General features: G+C 39.3%; 1 long non-coding RNA gene across 2 annotated transcripts in view; it reads right to left on the bottom strand.

Moving 5' to 3' along the window:
* Positions 1-25149, bottom strand: part of LOC140621346 (uncharacterized) — a 45553-nt gene that overhangs the window by 7980 nt on the left and 12424 nt on the right. Inside the window, exons 3-4 of one of the 2 annotated variants that reach the window (XR_012021060.1) lie at positions 1764-1986; positions 1473-1552 (exon numbers count right to left, since the gene is read on the bottom strand). This is a non-coding gene — a long non-coding RNA (uncharacterized lncRNA). The remainder of the gene's footprint in view (positions 1-1472; positions 1553-1763; positions 1987-25149) is intronic. The other variant, XR_012021059.1, reaches the window with a different exon arrangement.

Genomic DNA, 25149 nt, shown 5'->3' with positions numbered 1-25149 from the left:
CAAGAGTTGGACACTTAACTGACTGAGCCACCCAGACATACTTTTTTTGTTTCTAATTTAAATTTTCACAATAAGCTTAGCCCCATGAGAAACAAGAGTGATTCCTCCCCCCTGTTCACCCCTCCAATAAACTTCTAAACTAATTGGCACTGAGCTTCTCATTATCCTTGAAGAGAAAGAGAATGATCACATAACCTATCCGAGAGTCTGAATATATTTGTCAGTTAAATAACTCATTTGGACAACTGCCATGGAGATTAGGCCGGTATGTGAAATGATCATCAGTCTGTAACTCCAGCTGTGAGGTTCACAAAGAAACCAAGTAATAGCTGTATGTATATGGGATAAAACAAAATATGCATAACACTCTTTCTTATTACATATTCAAAATTAAGACATTTTTCCTCAAAGTAAAGCACTAAGAACTTTTCCTTTTTTTTTGGTCTGTCTATAGAGGAGGTAAGCTGGTGTTGAAAATTCTAAGATAGAAGAATCTTATTTTAAAAACAGCTCAACAAAACTTCAGTTAGGTTTTGTTGCAGATTGTTTATGAATTTTCTAGATGCCAATTTATTAAAGCAAATGAATCAATAAAGGAAACCTACTTTAGCTTTGTCCAATCAAAAGTGAGCTTAAGGGAAAGGCATTTGGCTATGTCAAATAAATTTCTATAAGGATGGAAGATTTTACAGATGGAAGCACCACTTTTTCTCAGAAAGTAATTACTACCTGTGGCCCTCTAATCATTATTTTCTTCAAACATGATCTTTCTTCATGACAAGTAAGTTTGAATTTGAATCATCACTGAGACATTATTATCCATACCACATTTAATCCATTAAACAAAATGACTCATGTTTTAGTTTTAAAAATCAATCAACTTAGATTCTGGGGATGTGCCAGAGCAAGATCCTCCCGCAGGTTCTGAATTCTTTTACTTAATGACATTGCATTATAAATTGGCCATTGTTTCTTTTCCTTTGTTCGTATGGTTGTCTGAGCACTTGGTGCTCAGCTGGTGTTTGCGTTTTGTATCTACACAGAGCTCAGGTGCTGAGATTACAAACCTTTTCCTCAGTGCTCCCTGCTGATTCCAGACGCTGGAGCCCACTCTCACTGCTACTATCTCTGCTCACAGTTCTCAACTGGAGGAGATTGAGAAGCTCCAGTGTTATATGGTACAGATGGTGGCTACACTTGTGAGCATAACATCTAGAGAAGTTGAATCAGTTATGTTGTACGTCTGGAGCCAATGTAACATTGTGGAATAGCTATACTCAAATAAAAAAATGAATAAAAAATAATAAAATAATTTAAAAACAAAAACCCTCTGCCTTGCTTCCCAGGGCCATTTTCTCTTGAATCCGTGTTTCACATGTCTTCCTGTCTCCAGCTCCCTCCTTCTGCCACCAGCATGCTGCCTTTTCCCCGATGGGCTCAGACTTTGGCTGACATTAAAACAAATCACCTACCTGAAATCACATTCAGTACAATAATGTCTCCACGCCTTTTAATTTTTCCAAGTTCTTCCAATTCAAGGTCCAGTGTCTTTCTGAAAATGAGAATATTCTGGGAACTAATTTCTGTCTCATCTATCAAGATTGAATGTGACAGTCTCTCTGTAATATTTAGTCTATTATGCTCTCACTTAATATGCTCACAGCTGCCAATGTTCATGTGTATCCTAATAGTTGGAATTAGAAATGCTTCCTTTAATATAACTCACTGCCCCCCCCCCCCCCCCCCCGTTAACAATCACTTACCACTCTAGATGAGAAAGTGGTCTTTAATCTGCACAAACTGGAGGCAGATTCCTGCCCTCTGGGCTCCTCAGGGACACGTGTTCATTCACTCCTTAGAGAGAAATATAGACATTTCTGTGTTCTATGTTCCAAACTTCTTTCAGCTGGCTTTATTTATAGGTCAGTTTACTGAACTCCTTAAATCACTGAGGCTAGGCTTTTTGATTTATCTATTTTGAGATTCCTGAAAATGAAAGAAAGAATTGTCAAATTTCATCCAATTTTTTGTCTCAGAAAAACTGCCCAGTAAATACAAAATTCGTATGTGGGCTAATCTCTCAATTGTCAAAGATATTTATTTTGTGCAATAATTAAGATCAATTCATGGATTTATAAGAAAATAGTATCGGGTTCAGCAAGAGAAAGAACTTTCTAACAGCCAGTGCTCTGGAGCATAAAGTAAATTGGTTGGGGGATTAATGAGCCCTGTGGAGCTGGGGGCTCAGCAGAGGTCATCTGGTCCCTGGCAATCCCAAAGATTCAAGCACAGTGTGAAGAATGTTAAACAAGATTGACTTTTACTTCCTATTCTGACATCTAAGACTGTAAGACAACCAAGCATACGACAAGTTATATAATGTTCCAGACAAACAAAACAAAAATACCATTTTCAAGACTATCCTCAGATGACTCATGTTGAGAAATCTAAAGTCTTGCATAAATATTTTCTTATTACACACTTGTGGCCTTAGGTTTATTATTCTTGCTGTGCCTCATCTCTCTTTCTGTCTTGTTAAAGTCTTCCTCATCATTTGAACCAAAGAGCAAGAACATAAAAGTCTTCCTCATTTCCTTTTCTGACACTCAGATGGAATGGAGAAGTGATGGAGGTGACAGTAGATTTATGATATACATAGCTTTATGATATGTTCACAAATGCCTTGATGACAAGATAGAAAGGGGAAAAGTGGATGTCTTGCTTGTCTTCTTTTTCTCATTATCACTAATGTTATGTTTTTAAGACATTTTAAGACAAATGTCTTAAAGTCTACAGGATTTAAACAACATAAAGGAGGATTTTCTATCCTCCATCCAGTTCTGACATGCTATGATGTTGTGGTTTTAAGGATTCTCATGATTTTGTGGACAATAGATTCATCACTGGCCAGGAAGCAGAGGCATTTGCCCTAATCTCTGTTGATCTTGCTCCCCAAAAAATGTCTTAATCAGCACAGTCAGACAGTATACTGGGTTGGATGAATTGTTGTCTTTTTAAATGTGGTACACCTAAGTTTTTATGCCCCCAGACTATTTCAGCAAATTTTTCGCCATCCTTTTTCCTCTATAAAGAACAAGGAGATTTAAAAAAAAGTTAATATGTTGGCATTTCCTTCCTTTTTAATAAGACAAAAATTAGCAATGAGTGAATGCTGGATTACTTTGTAGACTTTGTTTTTTCCTTCTTAGAATCTGGTGAAGGTTCTCAGGTTAAGGGAAATATTTAGAACTTCTGGTTTCAGTTCTGATACATAACAAGCTTGGAAATCACTCTATTCCCACAACAAGAAGCTGACCTCTTTCTTGGAAAATCAAAGACATTTCTTGGACTCATGAGAGAATTGAAGTTGCAAGGCAAACTGTGAACCCAAAATCTGGAGGGACACAGGCTAGGTCTGCTTACTTGGAGTGAAAGCCACTGGAGCCATATACTGGTAGGAACACTCAAAGGGTAACTTTGTTGAATTACTCAAAGCAATGTGAACTCACATGAGCAAGAAACCACACAGGGTGATAATCTGGGAAGGGCAGGGAGACATTCTTTCATGGGCTTTGCCTTCAGGAAACTCACAGGATCTCAAGATGAAGATGTGAGAGATCTACTCATGGCAATAGGAGGAAGGGAAAAGTAATCTTTGCAACATGTGTCCATAATAAAAGCCTTTGCTCCATTGGAAAAGACTTGACTAGAGCCATATTCATGTTAGGGAAAATTCATTCTTCCCATGACAGCAGAGTCTGAACTTCCTGTCTACTTGAATATGATATAAAAACAAAGCATAGTCAACAAGGATTATGGTTTTGAGGGAAAAGATTGGAAATGCTGCACTCAGAAAAGACTAGGGGCAGGTAAAAAATACCGTAGAGGAAATGTTTGTGAAAGTCACAACTCCATGACACAGACTCATTTACAGAAATAATTTGATTGATGAGATTGTACAATGTTTCTTCTCCTCTATACATTATCACCACACCAAAGGACTCCAGTATGGTAACAGTGGAGTACAGCTCAGAGAGCTGACCTGCCTTTTCCCTGGGGAAGCGTACTTAGGGAAGCCTGAGTCAAGAGCAGATACAAAGGGGATCCCTGGGTGGCGCAGTGGTTTAGCGCCTGCCTTTGGCCCAGGGCGCGATCCTGGAGACCTGGGATCGAATCCCACGTCAGGCTCCCGGTGCATGGAGCCTGCTTCTCCCTCTGCCTGTGTCTCTGCCTCTCTCTCTCTCTCTCTCTCTGTGACTATCATAAATAAATAAGAATTAAAAAATTTAAAAAAAAAAAAGAGCAGATACAAAGGATTGTAGAAGGGGAGAAGGATAAGGGGATGGGGTAACTGGGTGAGGGGCACTAAGGAGGGGACTTGATGGGATGAGCACTGGGTGTTATACTGTATGTTGGAAAATTTAATTTAAATAACATATATATTTTTAAAAAGCCAAGTTGAATTTTAATAACATTTTAAAAAAGAGAGAGACAAAATGGGGACACTATAGGAATTGGAGACCTCTGGTATCTACAGGACATGCTAAACAGCAAAACTCCCAACCAGATGACCATACATTTTCATACTCAATGCCCATTTACCTGAGTTCCTCTTACCTAATACAACATGCCTGACTTCCAACAAAAAAATTACAAGATATACCAAAGACAAAAAACAAAATAAAAAAAAGCCCCACAGTCTAGAGAGAAAAAACAAGCATCAGAACTAGACTCAGAAAAGACACACATGTTGGAATTATTAGGCAGAGATCTTAAAATAACTATTTAACATGTTAAAGGTCCTAATGGAGAAATTAGACAGTGTGCAAGAAGAGATGGGTAATGTAGGCAGAGAGATGGAAACTCTAAGAAAAAATCAGAAGGAAATACTAGAAATAAAAAGCACTAACAAAAATGAAGAACACCTCTGATGGGCTCATTAGTAGACTTGGCACAGTCGAGGAAATCACTGAGCTTGAAGACAGATCAATAACAGCTTTCCAAATGAAAAAGCAAAGACAAAAAGGGTGGAAATACAGAACAGAGCATTCAAGAACTGTAGGACAATTTCAAAAAGTATAACGTACATGTAATGAGAATATTGGAAGGAGAAGAGAAGATGATGGGGAAGGAATATTTGAAGTAACAATGGCCAAGAACTTCCCAAACATAATGAAAAGTACCAAATTACAGAGCCAGGAAACTCAGAGAACACAGAGCACTCAGTAGCAAACAAACATAACTAGGCGTATCAGACTCAAACAGCAGCAAACCACAGAAAATCTTGAAAGCAAGAGCTCTGGGTTTTGATAGAAATGTGTACTGACCGAGCTGTCTTGCTTCCTGGCCAAGAAATACTGGACTTTACCTGTTTTAAACATTGGTGGCTTTCTTTTATAACCGATGAAAGGATGCATGTAAAAAAGCTTCATTATGGATGTTACCTTCTTCCTTATATGAATGAAAATCAATGAGGTCATGTATATAAGAGGAAGCACTCTTTAATTGCAACATTCTGTGAATATGAAGAGTTACAATTTTTAACCAAATGCATCCACATGACTCTTCCAGAGACCTTGAAACAAGCTTTCTCAGCAAGGAGAATCTTGAGGTGTGTTTTGAATCACAAGGCATTACCTTAATGGATGGAAAATTAGATCTTATTTTTGGCTGAGATGGGAATGGAGCTGAAGTTCCCAAGGCAAAAGGCGACAGAAGGGTGAGATGCAGCTCATGAGATGGAGAGTTAGGGTGGGAGTAAACCAACTGAGGTGTTTTATCAGGAAGGAAATGCAGATACGTATTTCAATGTACATTGACCCTTGAACAATGCAGGGGTCAGGGGCACCAGTATTTTGTGCGGTTGAAAATCTGGATGTAACTTTTGATTCTCCCAAATATTAATTACTAGTAGTCTACTCTTGACTAGAAGCCTTACTGATAACATAAATCATCAATTAACATCTATTTCGTATGTTATATGAATTGTATACTGTTTTCTTACAAAAATTCCCAGGGAGGTATCTGAATCCAGGAATAATGCATTTTAATTTTTTTAAACTTACTAGAGCAAAAACATATCAGCAGCAAAAGAAATTGGAGAAATGAGTAAGTAAGAGTAATGAGTAAGTAAGAGAGGAAATAAAATAAGTACATTTGTATTAAGTATTAGAGCTTACAAAACACCGCATTTTATCATTTGGGTTTTGTAACTGAGGATATTTAGACTCCAATAAATTAAGAGATTTTCCCACTTTGCTTGACATCAATTATGGTTGAATAATTATTTTCCTTGCTTCTCTCTTTTTTTTTTCTTTTTTTTTTCTTTTTTTTTTTTTTTGCTTCTCTCTTTTTAACTCTGGACCAAAAAGCTCATGAAAATATTTTTCTATAAGGGTAGGAGGTAGTGGTGATAAACAGAGAAAATTTCCCTTGTAGATATTTTTTTCAATTTCAAGATAATATCCAAAGAATGAATGAATTATTTATATAACAGTTTATAAAATGCTTTTGTACAGTGATCTCATTTTATCTTTGTTCTCCTACCCATAAGGCAGCGGCAATTGTGCCCATTCTGTTGTAGATTAGGAGTCCAGGTGCAGCCCTGGTGCATCCACCACACACACACACCCCACAGCTATGGCATGCTAGGGCTGGGAGTCAGAGAATCTGAGTTTTGATTTCCAACCCGCCATAGTCGATTCAGGCTGCTTGCTACAAAGTACCATGCATCGGATGCCTTATCAACAGCAGGCATTTATTGCTCACGGCTCTGGAGGTTGAAAGTCTAAGATCAGAGTGACAGCATGGTCAGGGGCTAGTGATAATACTCTTCCTGTTGTGTCCTTACACTGTGGAGAAAGGGCATATGCACTCTCTGAAGTCACTTTGTGAGGGCACTGATCCCATTCACAAGGGCTCCACCCTCACAACCTAATCATCTCCCTTTATTATGGGGTTTGGACTTCAGAATTTTGAGAAGACACAAACATCCAGTCCTTTACACAACCCCACATTAGTTTTTATGTTGCTTTACTTGTATTTTTCCTTTGTGACTAGAATACTCCTCATTTTACCTTCACAACAGAAAAGTGATAGTTTTACCTTTAATCATTCTAACATGTAATTTCATCTGCTTATTGGACATCACTATCAAATCTATTTCTTCACTAACTCATGTTAGAAGGAAATCCTTTTAATTTAATTTTCCTTTCCAGCATGCTTGTAAAATCTGCCTTTAAAAAAAAGTGTTCAATAATCTTTGATGTATAATTTGCTTGAAGTTAAATAATCCCTGACTATTTTAGACATACTTACCAGAGGGTAAGGTAATTTCTGACAGCACCATTTTTCAATGCCACTAGATTACATTCCGCATTCCACCTCTGAGTCATTCAATCACCCTACGGTGCCTCTCAGGGGGCATCCTACCCAGCCCCGAATGAGAAGGAAAGTATTGGCATGTATTGATAGCAGATCTTAATATCTAGGGATGTTGATTATATGAATATGAAGTAGCTTATTAGCAAAAAGATTAGTAAATGGAAGCATTAACAGACATTTTGAATGTCACAATTTCCAATGGTGATGGGCAAAACTGATCGACGTTTATGTGGCATTAAACTGTGTTGCCAAATCTCCCTTTTTAAATGATAAACATTTGGCGAGCATTTCAGAGCTTATTAGCACTTTATTCATGTTATTTCCTTGATTGCCACAAATAAAATGCTGAAGTAGAGACCCGGTGGGAGGTTTGAGAGAGGACACTCACACAGAGTTGGGAACAGCCATAACGGGCACCCAGTATAAGGCACAAGGGCTTCCATTGTGCCAGGCCCTCCCTCCTCCTGGGTCATTCACTGGGAGCAGGGCAGCCCACTTCAGCGTGGTGCCTGCAAACAGACCTTCCTTTGACACAGAGCTATTTGGTGGCATTCTAGTCCATTTGCATATTTTACAAACTCTTGGTTTGTGTTCATAGTTAATCTTTTGTGGGACAAGGACTCATTTGAGGAATGATGCAAGCTACTGATCCATTCTTAGGCAGAGTCCATATACATCTTGCATTTTATATACAATTTCAGAAAGCTGCTTATTGCAAAATAGATTTCAACCATTTCATTTTAATTCACTTTTTTATTTGATGCCATTCTTCCCTGTTACAACCTCCCACTACCTTCACACCAGTCTAGAAATGGAACAGGAAAGGAATTTAAGTCAGGAGTTAATTATACTCAGTCCTCTGTGAAACTCTAATTCTAATATCTTAAACACCTACATTTAAGACCTGTTTAAACACACATGGAAAAGCTATAAAGAGAAATAATAATTCCCCAAAAAGCTATAGAGGAAATGAAAAACCTGGTTTATTGCTGTGAGTTATCCAAACAGGCCTGATTGACATGTCTATTTACCACATAATAATCTTTCCCATCCCTCTGCCTGTAGAGATGCATCCAGTGTATAAAATGAAGTCCCAGGAGTATTTCAGGCTAAAGAGAGACATGTGGCCTTCACAGGTATAGGTAAATATGTTATACATTACATACTAATGCATAACTAGTTTCTATGACATTTTTATCCTCTAGAAGACCAGCCTCAATAGCCTTCTGTATCTGTGTGAGGACGATAAACACTATAGTATTCCATAGCCAATCAGTGGAGTCTACAAGAGTGAAAAGATCTTACCTCTCCCTCAGGTAAATCTAATCTCTTCTTCTAAAGGCTGGAAGTTCCATTTGTCTTTTCCCAGGGTGAGAGCCTGAAGAAAGGTACCTGATAATGTCACCCTCCATGCAATTCTGGCCTGTTTACCAAGAGTCGAGGTTCACCCAAGAAAAAAGAGGTGAATGTTTATGTCAACTCATTCGACAGCCTAACTCAATGAATTCCCCTTCACTCTCAGAATGACCACCAGGCTTTGAATCAGCTGTTCATATTAAGTCAGATTTAAAGACTCTGTTTTCAAAGGAACACATTAACTAAGACAGTGGATTAGTAGATCAGGGTTTTTGCCTTGACCCCTTCGATCCTGAGTCACCACATCTTTTTATTAAATTAACAAGTTAGCATTGATTTGGAGTTTGTTGACAAGCAAGAATGTGGGAAGAGAATTAGAGCAGGCAAAAAAAAAAAAAAGAGAGAGAGAGAGAGGGAAGATATAATATCACTTAACCATCTGGAATTAGCATGCAAATTCTGATTTTATAATCTCACCTGCTGGGAGTAATTTAAAATTCTTAATGCTGATCAACAGGGATTTAATTTAAAGTCTTCCTTCCCCCAAAAAATCTAAATATGGGTGGGGTACCTCCTACCTTCATTTGAATACATCTGAAAGCAAAAAAGTATGACGTGACTCAAATAAATATGAGTTTGGAAGCTCCTACATACACACACACACACACACACACACACACACACATACACACACACAGCTGTTCTGTTCGGGTTATGCAGAATGACAAAAATAAGCAATTGATCCTTTAGGCACACTTAATTTAGGTCCCTCTGCTTTGAAAACTGCCTTAATTTTTTACGTCACATTTAGCAGGCAATCATCTATCACCCAGTCTAATAACGTTGGGTACATTTTATAATTAGCCATAAAAGAGATCTTTTTGCCAAGCTTGAAAATTAAGTTTGCACTTCAATATTGTACAGACTGTAAGCAGCCAGAAAGGGCCTTTCCTTGGTAGTTCACAGTGTGCATTTTCTGTTGCCTTGACAACTGTCTGGCTGTGGTTTCCATGCTTGGAGAATGAGCCTGATGCAACCCCTCAGAAATGATCATGAACACTAAGCAGACTGATACCAACAATGGCAAGTTTGGGGACATAAATATCAAAATACTGCCTACATTACATTCTACCAAAATTGCAAGGATGAAAGGGAGGGATGGGGAAAATGTTGCAATTTTGATCAATTCTAATTAAAAGAGAAAAGGGACAGGGTAAGGTCAGCACTTGGCCTTGCCATGAAGCAAGGGCTGATTGTATGGTGTGAACTGCACACAAGTTGTGAGACTCATTACGGCCTCTGATAGTTTGGGCAAAATATAATCAGTACACAGAATCCTGACATTTCACTATTCAAAGGCTAGACAGCCTAAGAGAAAATGAAAGTCTCTTGTTCTTTTGGTCACAAAGATCCTGGGCTCAGCCTGAAACTTGTTTGGGTTTGTTCCCTCTTTTGTCCTTCAAGGCAGTGAGCCTTTGTCATCTTGGGCTGGGACACCCTGACCCCATGCACAGTTCAGCAACCCATGGCTTCTCCTAACAGGGAGGGTTAACAAAGATTTCATTTCTCAATTTGAAATGTACACGCTATAATGTTGCTTTGAGAAGTTCCTGGAAGCATTTGAAATCATTGAGAGGCTCTGGGGTTTCTTGAAGTCTCATTGAGAAGTTACTCATTTTAAATAGGAAGCATGAAATCTAGTTTACCAACTTTCCCTGAGTTTTAATTCAAAATGCATAATAGCAACCTCACATATGCATATAACTTAACAGTTAATACTACAACTTTGCCCTCACAATCCTTCAAAGCCCTGTGGGTACTGCCATCCTCATTTTAGGGGTAAGGAAAGTGAGGCTGACGGCTAGTCAGAGTCTTATAGGAACCTGTTGGACTAGCTTTTGGGCTCATAATGAGGCTCCTTCTGGAGATGAGACCTTTACCCACAGAGATAGCCCCCCAGGGGCCATGTGTGCTTCCAAGCTCATTCAGGTTGTTGGCAGGATTACATTCCATGGGTTGTAGGATTAAATGCTGGCTGTTTGCCAGATGCCATTCCCTACTCATAAAGGCCATCCATGCTCTTTGTCTCTCTTCCTCCACCTTCAAACCAGCAATGACAGATCAAATCCTTTGCATGCTTTGAATCTCCCCAACCTCCCCTTCTGCAGCATCTCTCAGACTTTCTTTTCTGCACTTAAGGGCTAAGGCAATTACATTGAGCCCACTGGATAATCCATTATATAATCACCGTATTTTAAAGTCAGCTGATTAGCCCCCTTAAATCCATCTGTAAAATCCCTTCACAGCACTACCAAGATTGATGTTTGATTAAATAATCAGAGGATGGCATCTTCAGGACACAGCATTAGATATCTGTCTTATGCAGGAGATGAATGAGGTCAGGTAAGACTAGCACTGTTTCAGATATTTCCAGGCCAGACAAGAAAAGGATGCAGCACCTTGTCTTCTTGTCTTTGAGAGCCCTGTTTCCAGTTGCCCTGCTCTATGTAACTTCTAGGGAGAAGGTTGATTCTCAGCAGTACTTGGGCTTCTCTTTGGTTTGCACCAGAGCATAGAGATTTTTACTGCTAACAGTGAACCTGTTCTACCAATACTTTTTTCCCTAAACTTACATTTAAAAAAATCATGACAAAGTAAGGTTTATTCCAAGGACTCCATGGCTTAATACTCAAAAATCATTGAATACACTTACACATTAACAGAATAAAAAGGGAAAAAATATGATCAGCTCAATATATGCAGAAAAAGCATTTAACAAAAGTCAAGATCTATTTATGATTAAAAAAAAAAAACTTTTAGAAACCTAAGAACTGATCCTTAACCTGTGAGGATATGTAAAGCTTAAGTATTTTGTACTTGCCGGTGAAGTCTGAATGCTTTTACCCCCGCCCAACCATCAATGGACAAGGATGTCCTCTATCACCACCTCTATCCAATACTATATTTAATTCCTAGCCTATGTAATAAGAAGCACACAGATTGGAAAGACCTAGTAAGTGAGCTCACCCAGGTCACACCATACAAAGCCAACATACAAGGATCAACTTATATATACTAAAAATGAAACATTGGATTTTTTAAAAATTTTAATATTAGAATATAAAATATATATGTATAGGATCTGTATACTAAATACTACAAAATTCTGATAAAAAACAGACAATCTAAATAAATGGGGATATATGGTGTGGTTAAGAATTAGAAGACAATATTCTTACAATGTCAAGTCTCCTTAATTTGATCTATAGATTCAGGGCATCTCCAATCAAAATCTAAGAATTCTTTATTTGTAGCCATTGAAAAGTTAATTGTAAGATACATATAGAAAAGAAAGGGAACTAGAACAGTCAAAACAATGTTGGGAAAGGAAAACAAAGTTGGAGGACTCATACTACTTGATTTCAAGATTTACTATCAATCTACAAAAACTAAGACAGTATAATACCAACAAAATACAAGACGTAGAGATCAATGGAACAGAACTGATAGTCTAGAAATAGACCCACAAAAAACTAGTCAATTGATTTTGAACAAAGTTGCAAATGTAGAAATGTAGAAAGAATCATTTCCTCAACAAATGCTGCTGGACTTGGAGGACATCCATATGCAAAAAAAAAAGAAAAGTGTTAAACTAATTCCTCATGCTTTGTAGAAAATAAATTATAACTCAAAATGGACAACAGAGTCATTTAAATTACAAAACTATAAAATTTCTATAAGAAAATATAGGAACAAATTTTCATGACCTTTGGATAGGCAGTTTTTAATTTTAATAATGAACCACAATCCATAAAAGAAAAAAATAATTAATTAGACTTTGTCAAAATTAAAAACTTTTGCGCTGAAAAGGACACACTTAATATATTGAAAAGACAAGCCACAAACTAGAAAAAAATATTTGCAAATCACATTTCTGACAAAGGATTTGTATCCAGAATACATAAAGAACTCTCAAAACTCAAAAATAAGAAAATAGACCAACCCAATTTTTTTTAATGGACAAATGATCTATTAGGCATGTTGCCCATAATGGCATTTAAGCATATGAAAAATGATTAATATCATTGGTCACTAGGGAAATGTAAATAACACCACAGTATAATACCCTTATTCACCTATTAGAATGGCTAAAACCAAAAAACTTGACAAGACCATATGCCAGCAAGAATGCAGAGCAATTAGAACTATCTTACATCGCCAGTTTGCTGATGAGAAAGGAAAATGGTAAACATTTTTGCTAAACAGTCGAGCATTTTCTTAGTGTTAAATATACACCTACTACATGATTAGGAATTCCATGCCTACTTATTTACTCAACAAAAGGAAAACTTGCGTTCACATAAAGACCTATGGTGAATTTTTATAAAATTTTTATTCACCATTTCCAAAAGCTAGAAATAATCCATGTGACCTTCAAACAAAAATGGATAAACTATGGTAACACCCATACAATGAAATACTACTTAGGAAAAAGTAGAAACAAACTACTAATTGACCCAGCAACATGGATGAATCTTAAACCCATTTGCTGTGAGAAAGAAGCCCAGTCCCCAAAGCTACATATTATATGATTCTATTTATACAACGTCCTGGAAAAAGCCAAGCTATAGAGATGGAAAGCAGATCAGTGGTTGCCAGGAGTTGGATGATAGTAGGGGGAATGCAATTGTTCTCAATGGAACTGTGGCAGTCAACATATGACTATCCATTTGTCAAAAATCCATAAAACCATAAATCACAAAGAGCAAATTTGCTGTATGTAACTTATGCTTTTAAAAATCAACAAGCATGTTGTGTAGATGGGACACTCCAGAGGGAATGCACACTATGAGAAATGACTCTGTCACAAGTGAATCATGTAAGTTCACTGATCAGACTAGGGAGAGACAATCTATATATCTTTGGGATACATAGATCCCATAAATGTCTGCATGTCTATCTTTGGGAAATCTATTTTGACTGAATACTAAAAGGCTATAGACAGAACTGTATATGACACAGTAACTTATTTGGTAAATTTGTTTTCCTCTGGGGATATAGGTTAGCAATTTGAAACTACTTTATGTGTGTATTAGGACCAAACAAGCAAGGAGTGGACTACCTGTCATGAGAGTCTGATTTCTCAGTGTGAGAAAGAAGTTACAAATAAAGAGGAGGGTGGCTAGACTGCATCATGTGATTGCTGGACTGGACTCAGAAGTATCAATATAGACTAATGTTTTTATAAAATATAAATATACATACATGTACATATATGAAGAAATAAATATGAATACGCATGCATGTACAGGTTAACATAATACATATATTTTCTGGTTCTGTCTGCAGACCCGAAAGTAATGACACTACAGTCTAGAAATGAGCACATCCAGTGCCCAAATTTTGGTTCCTAAATCTATTTTGCAGTACAAGAAACCAGGGCTTATGGAGAAGTGGTTGATTCCACAGCTACAGCAAAGAATATGCAAGATGACTATGGAGGCTTTGTAATGCCAGAAAATGAGGATGTGCTCAAAAAAAGAGGATGAAAGTAGGCAACAATATAGGAGCCAAACTGAAAGAGCTCCCAGTAGCCAAATATGAAACAATTCAGCAACAAAATAAATAATTATAGTATTGGAATTTAACCCAAAGAATAAAATAAAAAAACTCTGAGTTCATACTGTTGCAAAAAATAATAATAACTGAATAAATAAATAAATGAGAGGGAAGGGATAATTCTTACTCCTGGAGAAATTTCAACTAGTAAAAGTAGAAAGAATGAGGAAAATAGAAAATCATCACTGGAACTGCACAATAAAGATCCACCAATAGTAGCTAGAATTAGTAAAATTTTTAAAAATAAATAGATTATTTTCATAGTCTCAAAGAATCTGCCTCAAATAAATATTTATTACTTCCAAAGAGAAAATGGTAAGTTTATAGAGGAGAATCCTAGCAGACACCACTCTAGGGTAGGGTCAAGGTTAATTCACCAGCAGTTAAGATAGATAGATATCATGTATGTACTTCCCACTGTCATGGGAGGCTCCATCACTCCTGTGATATTCATCCCCCAAATGCACAAGTTCAATCTAATCATGAGAAGCCAAATTTAAGGGACATTTCACAAAACAACAGACCATTACTTTCAAAGCGTCAAGGTCTTAAAAGTCAAGGAAAGACAGGAAATTGGTACAGATCAGAAGATACCAAGCAGACAGGACATCCTGGACTAGATCTCAAATAGAAAAGAGATATCAGTGGAAGCATTGGTAAAATCTGAATAAAGTCTTCTGTTTAGTTGACACCACTGTGCAAATGTTAATTTCTTAGGTATGAGCGTTGTACTATGGTTTTGTTAAATGTTAACATTAGCAGACACTGAATGATGGGGCTATAGGAACTCTGTACTATTTTTGAGATTCTTCTGCATGTCTAAGAGTATCTCAAAAGTTTTTAAAAAGGATATTGGTTAATTTTCACTATAAATGTCTTAATTTTTCAAGCTACTGATCTCCTGGGGAGATGCCTTCTCTTCTCAGAAGCCACATTGATTTTTTCCTGCTAGCCTACGGATACAGATTAATGCTATGGACAGATATATTTGTCTCTTTTTTGAGATTCTGTTATCCACTCAGTGCCCACATAGATCAGGTTCATCACTGCATAAACAAACACTCTCAACGTCCTGTCAGTTCCCTGGCTCCTACGTACAGTTCTCATGTTTTGAACAATGGTTCACCATTGATCCAATAGATGCTATTATGTCTCATGAATTCAGGCCAATTGTTCAGGAGTCATTCTATTAAAATGAGAAGGGATGAGTGAAGGAGGTTCAAAACTAATTTCAGAGGGACAACACAAAACTCACTTGATTTCAGGATTGCTGACTGTTACATGCTTATCACCTTGCCCCTGGCAAGCATAGCCTCCTTCCCCAAGCAGGGTGCCCCCAGGAGCTGACAGTCAGCATGGGCATAGACATCGGGCAATTTAAGTTGAATTGAGCTACAAGTAAAGATAATGAAAGCCTCCAGTAGGAAAGAATTTGCTCTTCCTGGCATAGAGGAAAGAGGTATCAGAGAGAGAAGGTCTGGTGGAGGGGCCAGTATTTGCGTTTGGTTGTGACACATCAATACAGTTTCTACAAAAAAAAGGAGGGAAGTGCATTTCAGAAGAGGGAAAACAGCGCTCACTTAACACTGATAGATTTGATGTTGGTTGTACACAGGGTGAGGAATAGTGAGAAATGCAGCTCATCGGATGTTTGGTGATCTCATGAAAAATGGTTATTCACCTCTCCAAAGGCATGGTCCTGATCATTTCATATTTAATAAGCTGCAAGGATTCTCAGAATCGTGTAACCCTATTGTTTTGTGAATACTAATGATGGTCCAGCAAACTGGTTCCCTGCTGCATTCAGAGCTCTGGAACCCATACTGGAGGTTGGACCCTCCCACAGGGACTGCAGCTCAGTCTGAGGTGGGGCTGCTGGGGAGAGAGATACAAAAGTCGGCCACCGTCACACATCACGTCTGAAACCATGAGAAATAGTTCTGAGCCCAGGAACACTTTCCTCAAATTGTCAGAATTCAATGCTCTCAGGGTGATTCCATTTAAATTCAATGCAAATCTTTTAATGTCTAAAGATATTAAATAAGAAACAGCAGTTTCTGGCTTAAGTGTCCTGCTGTTATCATCCTCATATTCTTGATAGATAAGAGGTAAACGACTCTGGGTTCTGAATAAATGTGGGGAGCTCAGAGGTGTTGCTTTATCAGCATTTGGCTGGCTTACTTGGTTTAAAGCAAGCCAAAATAATAATACATTCAGATGACGTGATTGTCCTTAAAATGGCATTACTATATTGAAGACAGAAACCAGGCTGTGCTTCCATCCTGTGGGATGAGAAGAGGTTTGGAATGTAATGCCTGGGTAGCCAACAACCCAAAATCTCTTAGGAATAGGAATGAGAAAGTCCATACACGATATGGAGTTATTTCCATTTTTGAGATAAGGAAAGGCAATAGACCTGAGTGGCATGTATTTATTTTTATCTGTTTTTCTCTACTAAAGTTAAGATTCTCTTACAAGGATAAGTGAGTCACACACATTCAGGATTTGTCAACACTGAATCCCTGGGAATATTTTCTGTAAGAACGGAGGTGCTGTATGTCCTGGTACTGAACTCCCAAGAACTTCTGACTTCCCATTTTTCCCCTGATTCTGCACGGGGGCCCCAGACCTTTCCTTTTCCTTCCTGTTTTATTTCCTGTGACCATGTCTTGATGATTGTTTTGGTTCCCTGTTCTCAACTTGGTTTCATCTTCACCATGCTGAGATAAATGCGTATCATGGAGATTAACTGACACATGTTAGTTAATTTGTAAAAGGAATAAATGTTGTGGAAACTAACATGTTTAATTTAACATCTTTTAAAAAAAGGGGGGGGCCATGAGAGAATCATGCAGTATTCACCTGAAAACATGGTTGAGTCTGAATATTTGGCCTGAAAAACAGAAAATTTTGGAAATAGTAAAGACCAATATCCTGTGGATTTTGTATTTCACAATGGAGTATGAATGCAAATGTATTTGAGAAACAAGTCACAGGCATTATCCATCCAGTTCTTGTTCCCAGTCAAAAGGAACTCAGAAGTTACTCTAATCAAATGCCTACATTTTGCAGAGACCAAAAGGAAAACCCAAAGACGTTAAGTGTTTTCCCCTATGTCCTGAGACCTGTTAAGGTCTCAGCCTCAGGCTTTAGGGCTTCTGATCTAAAGCTCTTTTATAACCAGTTCCCAAGTCAAAACACAAAATGTGAAAAATAAATGTTTAATTTAGCTAAATGGTGGCTTTTCTAGGAGGAAATTATGACAACTGAGTGATGTTTATTATAAAATGAGCCTGAGCCATTTCTTTCTTATTGAAGCATAATAATAATGATAATTTAAGTTATCTGAACCCTCCTGAGAAAACATGCTCATCTTTTTCTAAAAGCTGTATGGAGTGTACCATAAATTGCTTGTTTTTTGCTCTCACTCAGGAGTTTTCCTTTTTTTACTTTTCTCTTTCGAAAACTCAGAGCCACTTTCTTTTGCATCCCCTATCCTTAGAACCAACAAAAGTCTGGATAGCAGTAAGCCATATAGGATAATGAATAAAAATATACAAGGAAATTTTTGTTGTCACCACAAATATTGAACTGGACATATAGTTATAATCCCTACGATTAGGGCTATAGGAAGGGGCAACATGAGGAGGTTGTTTTGAAATGATGGAATGGTTCTGTGTCTTGATTTTAATAGTGGTTACATGACTCTATGCATTTGTCAAAGTTTATATGACTGTCCAGGAAATAGTAGATTTTATTGCACATACATTAGATAAACAGATGGATAGATGGATAGATAGATAGATCCCATGATTATATATGGTCAACTAGAGTTACTTTTTAAATGTTAAATTGTATTAGGGTAATGATCTCTCCATCTCTTAGACTTCTACCTCTCACATGGATGTTACTTGTGGGAAAAATTTTAATCCAGCATGGACCTTTTCTTAAACTTGGCCACCATTCCTCCAAGGTGCCCTGTATTTTTCTTGCCTCCACATCCTGATCATCTTTTCTCCTTATGCCTCTCATCTTTCTCACATTATGGCAGGTACCCCTTATCCTACCTTCCCTTCCCCACTGTCCATCACAATTTCTCCAAACTAGGAGTCTCAACCTCTCCAAGAAGCTTCCTCAGACCCCCACGGTTTATAAATTTCTTGGTCCTCCAGACTCGCATGACTTACCATCCTTATATTTTTGTCTATTGGTACTCCTGCACTGCCTTGTAATATATACCAATCATTATTTACTATATTCTTGTCATCTCACTCTTTGAGAATTTTATCTATACTTCCCTGGTTAGATAAACTATAACCCCTCCCTAGGGATGGATTCAGTGCTGTGCATATTATAATTGTGAATGGAGAACCAAAATGCCTAAGTGATTTGAAGGCTTGGAGTTAGACATGCCTGTATTTGAACATTCATGGGTAGGTGATCATCTTCATCTGTCAAGTGGGGTTAATAACAGGGTAGGATTGTCATGATGTTAAATGTGGTAACTTAAAATACCAACAGAGCAAATAGCACACAGCAAGTAGTAAGTTCATGGCTATTATTTATTCAACAAAGAATAACTAAGTAATTGCTGGGTGTCTGGGACATGGCAAACAAGCAAGCCAGATATAACCCCTGATTTTGTGAAGCATATCTTCTAGAGGGGAGGAAGCTCAAAAAATAAGTGATTTCTATTGTATTTTATTGAACCCCCAAGTCCTCAAGTCTTCTGTTATTATCCAAATATATGATGCCCACACTCATCTCACATATTGTGGGACATCCAGAGCTCTTTCAAATATTCTTGAAGATCCCTTGGGCATCTTACAGTCCTCTGGTCACCTCCCTTTCAATCCTTACTCCCACGGATTCCTGGCCCCCAGCTATGTCCCAGGCAAGATTGCAGCCTCTTCTGCTGCTCATTAAATATTGGAGGAAGATACTAAAACAATGTATAGAACAAAAGCCAATTTGAAACTAAGTGGCTGATGGCAGATTAAAGATGGCCAAATAGTTTTTGACATTCTTTCCCTGGACAGGTAGGGTCTCTTGCCCCTCACTAAATCTGAGTGGGAATGTGATGACTTTGACCAATACAATATGGTGGATGTGGTGCTGCACCTGATCCTCACCCAAAGCCAACAACTTCCACTTCCTGTCTGTTGTAGCGCTTGCTCTTGGAACCTGAGATACCATGCAAGACATCCTACTGACCTGCACGGAAAACCATGTGGAGAGGCTGTGAAACTTACAAGAGGAAGAGAATCATGCCTCCTCCAGCCTCCCTCCAGCATAGTCCAGCTGCCACCTGAATCCCATCAAGTGACTCCAGTCAGTGCCTCATGGAGCAGAAGAATCAGCAGACCTGCACGTTGAGACTATAATAAAATGGTTAAAAATTTTAGCTGTCAGCTTTGGGTGCTTTGTTTCCTAACATTACATAATCAGAGCAGCTGGTAGCATTGACACTTACTTCTTTTGATGATGACCAGCCCTCATCCTCTGGGTGTATATCCAGTTAGTTTTCTTCCTCTTTAAGCCCCTAAACTCCTTGGCCCAATATATAAAAACTAAAATTAAATCTGTTTCAACTACTCCTATTTCCGACTGGTTTGGTACCAGGTGCTCATCTGCACAAATACAAAGCTCCTCTGGGGTATCTCCTGAATCAATCTTGTCAACCTTGGTGAGACAATTCTAAAAGATTTGAAACAATAGCTCTTCTTTAACTGGTCCCACATCAAATTCTCTAGGAGGGACCCTCTCACCTCTAGGACATAACTCAAGAGGTGACTTAGATGGGTATTTCTCTAAGCTATCCAAATAAATGGACAATCTCAGTAAAACCAATATGCTTACTATAAAACATGGTTTTGTACTGCATCCACACAACTAGGTACCTGCTCATAAAATTCCTTCCAGAGAGTACTTTGGGATTACCAAATCTTTCCCACGAAGTATCAACCGAGGAGGACCATAAGGTATTTATATGCATCCTATATGGAATAAACGCGAGGAGCTTTGTTTATAATTCTTCAGATTACATTATTCTAGCTACTATGGTTTGATCAATTATGTATATCTAAAGAACTAGTGTCACATGCTGGTCACCTGCCTGGGATATACACACAAATGTGTAAACGGTAGAAGCCACAGCAGGTGAAAGGAGGATGGCTTGACCCCTTCCTTCTGGTCTTGGTGGGCAGGTTCTTAGCTGCCCCCTTCATCAGTTAGCCAATATTCAGTCCTGCATAACCTAGAGACATAACCCACACAGAAGGGCCAGAAGGGCCAGAACTTTTTCCTCCCAGAGCCTGCTGGGGGTTCCAGGCAGAACCTTGGTTCAGTCAATCTCTTTCATAGAAACTAAAGGACTACAGAAAAGGAGAAGACTGAATGTGAAATGTGCAGCCTACTTTGAGAGTGACCACAGCAGGACCAGGCCAGGTCAAGCAGAGGGCCATGGCCATAAACGTCTCCAGGCAAGACCCCATCAACATGAGTCAAATGTGATTTCAGGCCCAGGCCTGCCCCTTTCACCATGCATAATCTGCTCTGTATGTCATCCTTGTCATGAAGGAAGGATTTCCATTAACTCTTTATCACTCGCTTCAAAAGTTTGCAACCTCAAGCCAGTTCCCATCTAAGAGGTGCCTCCCAGGGACCTATATAATATGAAAACTGTCTGTCTTCATTCCTGCCCTAGTGCTGGCTTGGTACATAGTACTGTGTGCGATTCAATAAAAAATTTTAAAAAATCAAAAAAACAAACAAATAGGAAAAAAACCACATCAGGGCAGCTGACACAGGCCGTTTAGTCAAATAAATGTACTTTATTTTCAGCTAACTCAATTGCAAATAAAATGAAACAAGTAAGGGGTGTAACATCTAAAATTAAAAAAAAAAAAATGTTTTCCAAGGTCTGAGTTGGCTTCATAGGGCTACCTAAAAATACTTCCCGAAAAAGCACTCTTGATGCAGGTAAGTGGGGGTGATCATAGTCTCTTGATATCCACCTTCCTTCGGTCATTAAAGCAAAAGCAGAGCCACAACCACTTCTGTTTATAACTTTTAAATATAGGACAGAATATTTTAGCTTGTAGAAATTACCTGAGAATATGTGCATGAAGGGAAAATGAAATAAAAACTTGGGGCAACATTCGTAAAAAATCCAAGTGGACAGAAGAGTTCTTCCCAGACATAAGCAATTGCTTAAATCATCAAGGTAAGTGTGGATGCACTAACTCGTGGGGCTTTGTAAATCCAGAATCACTGTGTGTGTGGCTGTGAGGTGCCTAGAATGCATGAGGCACTACAGCACAGTGCTCTGGAGACAGTCTAGATGAAACCAAATACCGAGGTCACAACTTACCAGCTGTGAGGAAATCATAAGTGCCTGGGCCTCTGTTCTCTTAGCTTTCGAATTAGTTTAGAAAGAGAAAGTGTTGATCTGAGCATTAATGCAGAATAGTGCCTGGTGCAGAGTGAACACACAAGGCTATTAGCTATTACCAGTAAGAAATCTTTGGGTACAGCCCCTTGGGTTCAGATGGATGAGATATTATAATCTCATTTCCCAAGTGGCCTTGCTGAGCACCAGAGGATGTGGAGCCCTGGAAATAGGCAAACAGCCATGCTCCCCGGCTCCTGGCCTCTGGGCAGTCGCTGCCTCTGTGAGCCAATCAGTCAGTACACAGCCCTGAAGGTGTATATACATAGTATTATATATGCTAATTAATATATTATTAATGATGCAGGGGCATCATTTTAGCTCATATGCTATGCAGAGATGCAAACATTCTTCTTTTCTGCAATGGTTTTAGTCATCCTTAACAGCTGGAGAGAGTCATTAGGGGACAAGCTTTAAATCTGCCAAGGAAGTATCCCGCAAATTTTCTGCTTTAAACCCATGATATGGCTCCCACCCTTTTAGGTAAAGACTCCATTTTTCAGATTTTCACCTGCTTTGGGGGAGGCTGGTCTGATCCAGTGCTCGGGATGGAGTACAGAAAGTCCACTGGGACTTGTGCTGGGACTGACTGACCAGGCTAGCAGTCTTTGTCATTTGTGCTGTGCCATTTCTGACTCTTTGCAGTCTCATTATCTGGTCCCCAGCCTTTTGTCCCTACTGCCTATATGAATCAGCGCTCCAGGAACAGAGCTGCAGCTCCTTGTTCAGCCACAAGACTTCCAGATACTGAACATGGACACCCCTGGGTGGGTGGGGGGGGCATCCAAATGTCCTTCCAGCTTTCTCCCTCCATCACTCAGTCCTGACATGGATTTCAGCCTGGAAGGGCAGGGTCCTCTCCCTGCACATCTGTGTCCCACTACACTCCAGGAGGGAAAAGGGGTGTCCCTTCTCCTTTTCTGGTAGAGTTTCCTCTAATCCTTTCCTCTTTCCCCCAGGGCCAGTCCCTCAGGGTAGCCTCCATTTTCTGGGGAAGGTCCTCTCTGATCCAAACCCATCAGGCAAGATGTTGAAAGGGAGTCACCAAGGAGAACAAAGATGAAAATCCACTGCTTCGTATCCCATAGCCACAGTGTCCAAGGGTGTATGTGTGTGTGTGTGTGTGTGTGTGTGTGTGTAGAGTTGTTAAATAGTTGCTTTTCCACTTAAAATGAGCCATAACTTCTGAATACAAAGAAAAAGGAAAAAGAAAAAAAAAACTATAAGCATGTGTGGTGACAGATGTTGACTGGATTTAGTGATCATCATTTGGCAATGTATACAAGTATCAAATCATTACGCTGTACATCTAAAACTAAGATAATGCTGTATGTCAATTATACCTCAATAAGGAAGGAAGGAAGGAAGGAAGGAAGGAAGGAAGGAGGGAGGGAGGGAGGGAGGGAGGGAGGGAGGAAGAAGAGAAAGAAAGAGAAGAAGAAAGAAAGAAAGAAAGAAAGAAAGAAAGAAAGAAAGAAAGAAAGAAAGAAAGAAAGAAAGAAAGACAAGAAAAGAAGTTAGGGAAGGCACTCCTCATGGTGTGGTGCTGAGAAGCTACCAGGTAAAGGCCCTGGCAGGAGTTTCTTTGCAGAAAAGAGCTGGAAGCAAGGCTGAGAAGGAAGGTAGAGGCAGGGATGAGAGTCACAGGAAAGAAGAGCCTGTGGGAAATCCTAAGGGTTGTGGTGGGCTGCAGGGAAGGCGGCCAGTCTATGCTGAGTATAGAGATCAGATGGGAGGGTGGGAGGACAGCATGTGCCTGTGTGTGTCTAGGTCAGGGGTTGCAGGGAGCAATGAGCAGTTAGAAATGAAAAACAGGGTAGGTACGCTGGGGATATAGAGGTTGGGAGTTGACAAGTTGATGGCAGGGCTGGAGAGCCAGGCAGCAAAATTGAGATTCAGTGCATTGGGCGGAACGGAGTTCACACGATGGAAGCCTGCACAGGGGTGTGATGCTGTCCTTGCCTGAGGAAGGGTCTTCTCCACAGGGTTCCCGAGTAGTACTCAGGGGAAATCTAGAGTTCTGTCATTGGGTGACAGAGCCCTCTACATGGGAGAAGGCAGGACTCTGAGCTTACAGCCCTCAAAGTGTCATTGTGAGCATTATGTGCTGCCTTGACATCTGGTGAAGCCATGAGGGCCTTGAATAACCCAAGCCCCGGTTCCCCTCTTCATTCTGCTCTTGCACTAAAAGTCTCCAAGCCAAACCACCCTCCTCTTAGATCTTGCTCATCTCAGAGCAGAGGGTTTCAGTTCCTGCCAGCCTGCAAAACTATTCAAACAGCCAACCACAGCATCTTGGGAACCAGGGGTCTTGAAGGAAAAAAATAAAAATAAAAAGAGGACAAATTGTATTAGCCAGTTGGCTTAGCTATTTACAGTAGTGGCCCACAAACTGCCTGGACCATTTTCCTTGTTGAGATAAAGGTTTTGAGTACAGTCACTGCTGCATGGAGTCTTACTTATGTGTCCATAAATTGCACACATTTATTGTTGTAGTAACGTTTTGTGTATACTACAATATATTAAAACTTTAAGAGAGTAAGATAAAAATTATGATCATAAAAACTCTAATATTTTCTTCCTCCCTGTGGACCCCTAAGACCATGCAAGGTACTATTTATTCCAGATAGTCCAGTTCCCCATCCCAGGGGGAGGAAAAGACCTCTAGAATTTAGGTCATGTCATGTCAGCTCAGGAATTACTACCTCTAATTTCATGTTCATGTGGGAAGACAAGTGATTTCACTCAGAGATCCTGTTATCACTCCTGGGATGACACCTCAGGGAGCCTTGTCCCTCGATACAGCCTCAAGATCGCCTCTCAGATGCTTGGCCATAAAAAGACCAGAAGAAGCAGAAGGCCCCGGGAACAAGGAGGCAAGTGTGATGGTCACTCTGTCAGTAGAAATGTCAAAGTCCTCTCTCAGCGGTGTCATTTTGCTTAGCATTCTAGACTTTCTCCTTACAGATGTCATAAACATACTTAGTGCAATCATAAAAATGCCATTTGGATCAAAGTGACACACTGTCATCTCTCTGCCTGCATCTAAATGTTCAGATTATTACTCCCAAGCTGATGTAGAAGGCCAGGCAGCTGTGCTGCCAGGAATCTTTGCTCTCCCTCACCCTCCCACCGACAAGGCTACAGACCTACCATCCATCCATCTCTGCTTTCTTTCCTCTGCAGCCCAAAAGGCAAGACATTCTCTGCCACCCGTTATTCCCTTCCCAAACCATCCACTCCTTGTTTATTCTGAACCTCTCTCTCCCTCCCTGCCAGATCATTCTTACCAGTATACAAACTGATCCATCATGAAAAGGTACCTCCTAACCCCTCACCCA

The sequence above is a fragment of the Canis lupus genome, chromosome 30 (genome assembly GCF_048164855.1).
Source record: "Canis lupus baileyi chromosome 30, mCanLup2.hap1, whole genome shotgun sequence".
Lineage (NCBI taxonomy): Eukaryota > Metazoa > Chordata > Mammalia > Carnivora > Canidae > Canis > Canis lupus.
Note: the sequence above shows the minus strand (reverse complement) of the source record. Positions and strands in the feature narration are given on the sequence as shown.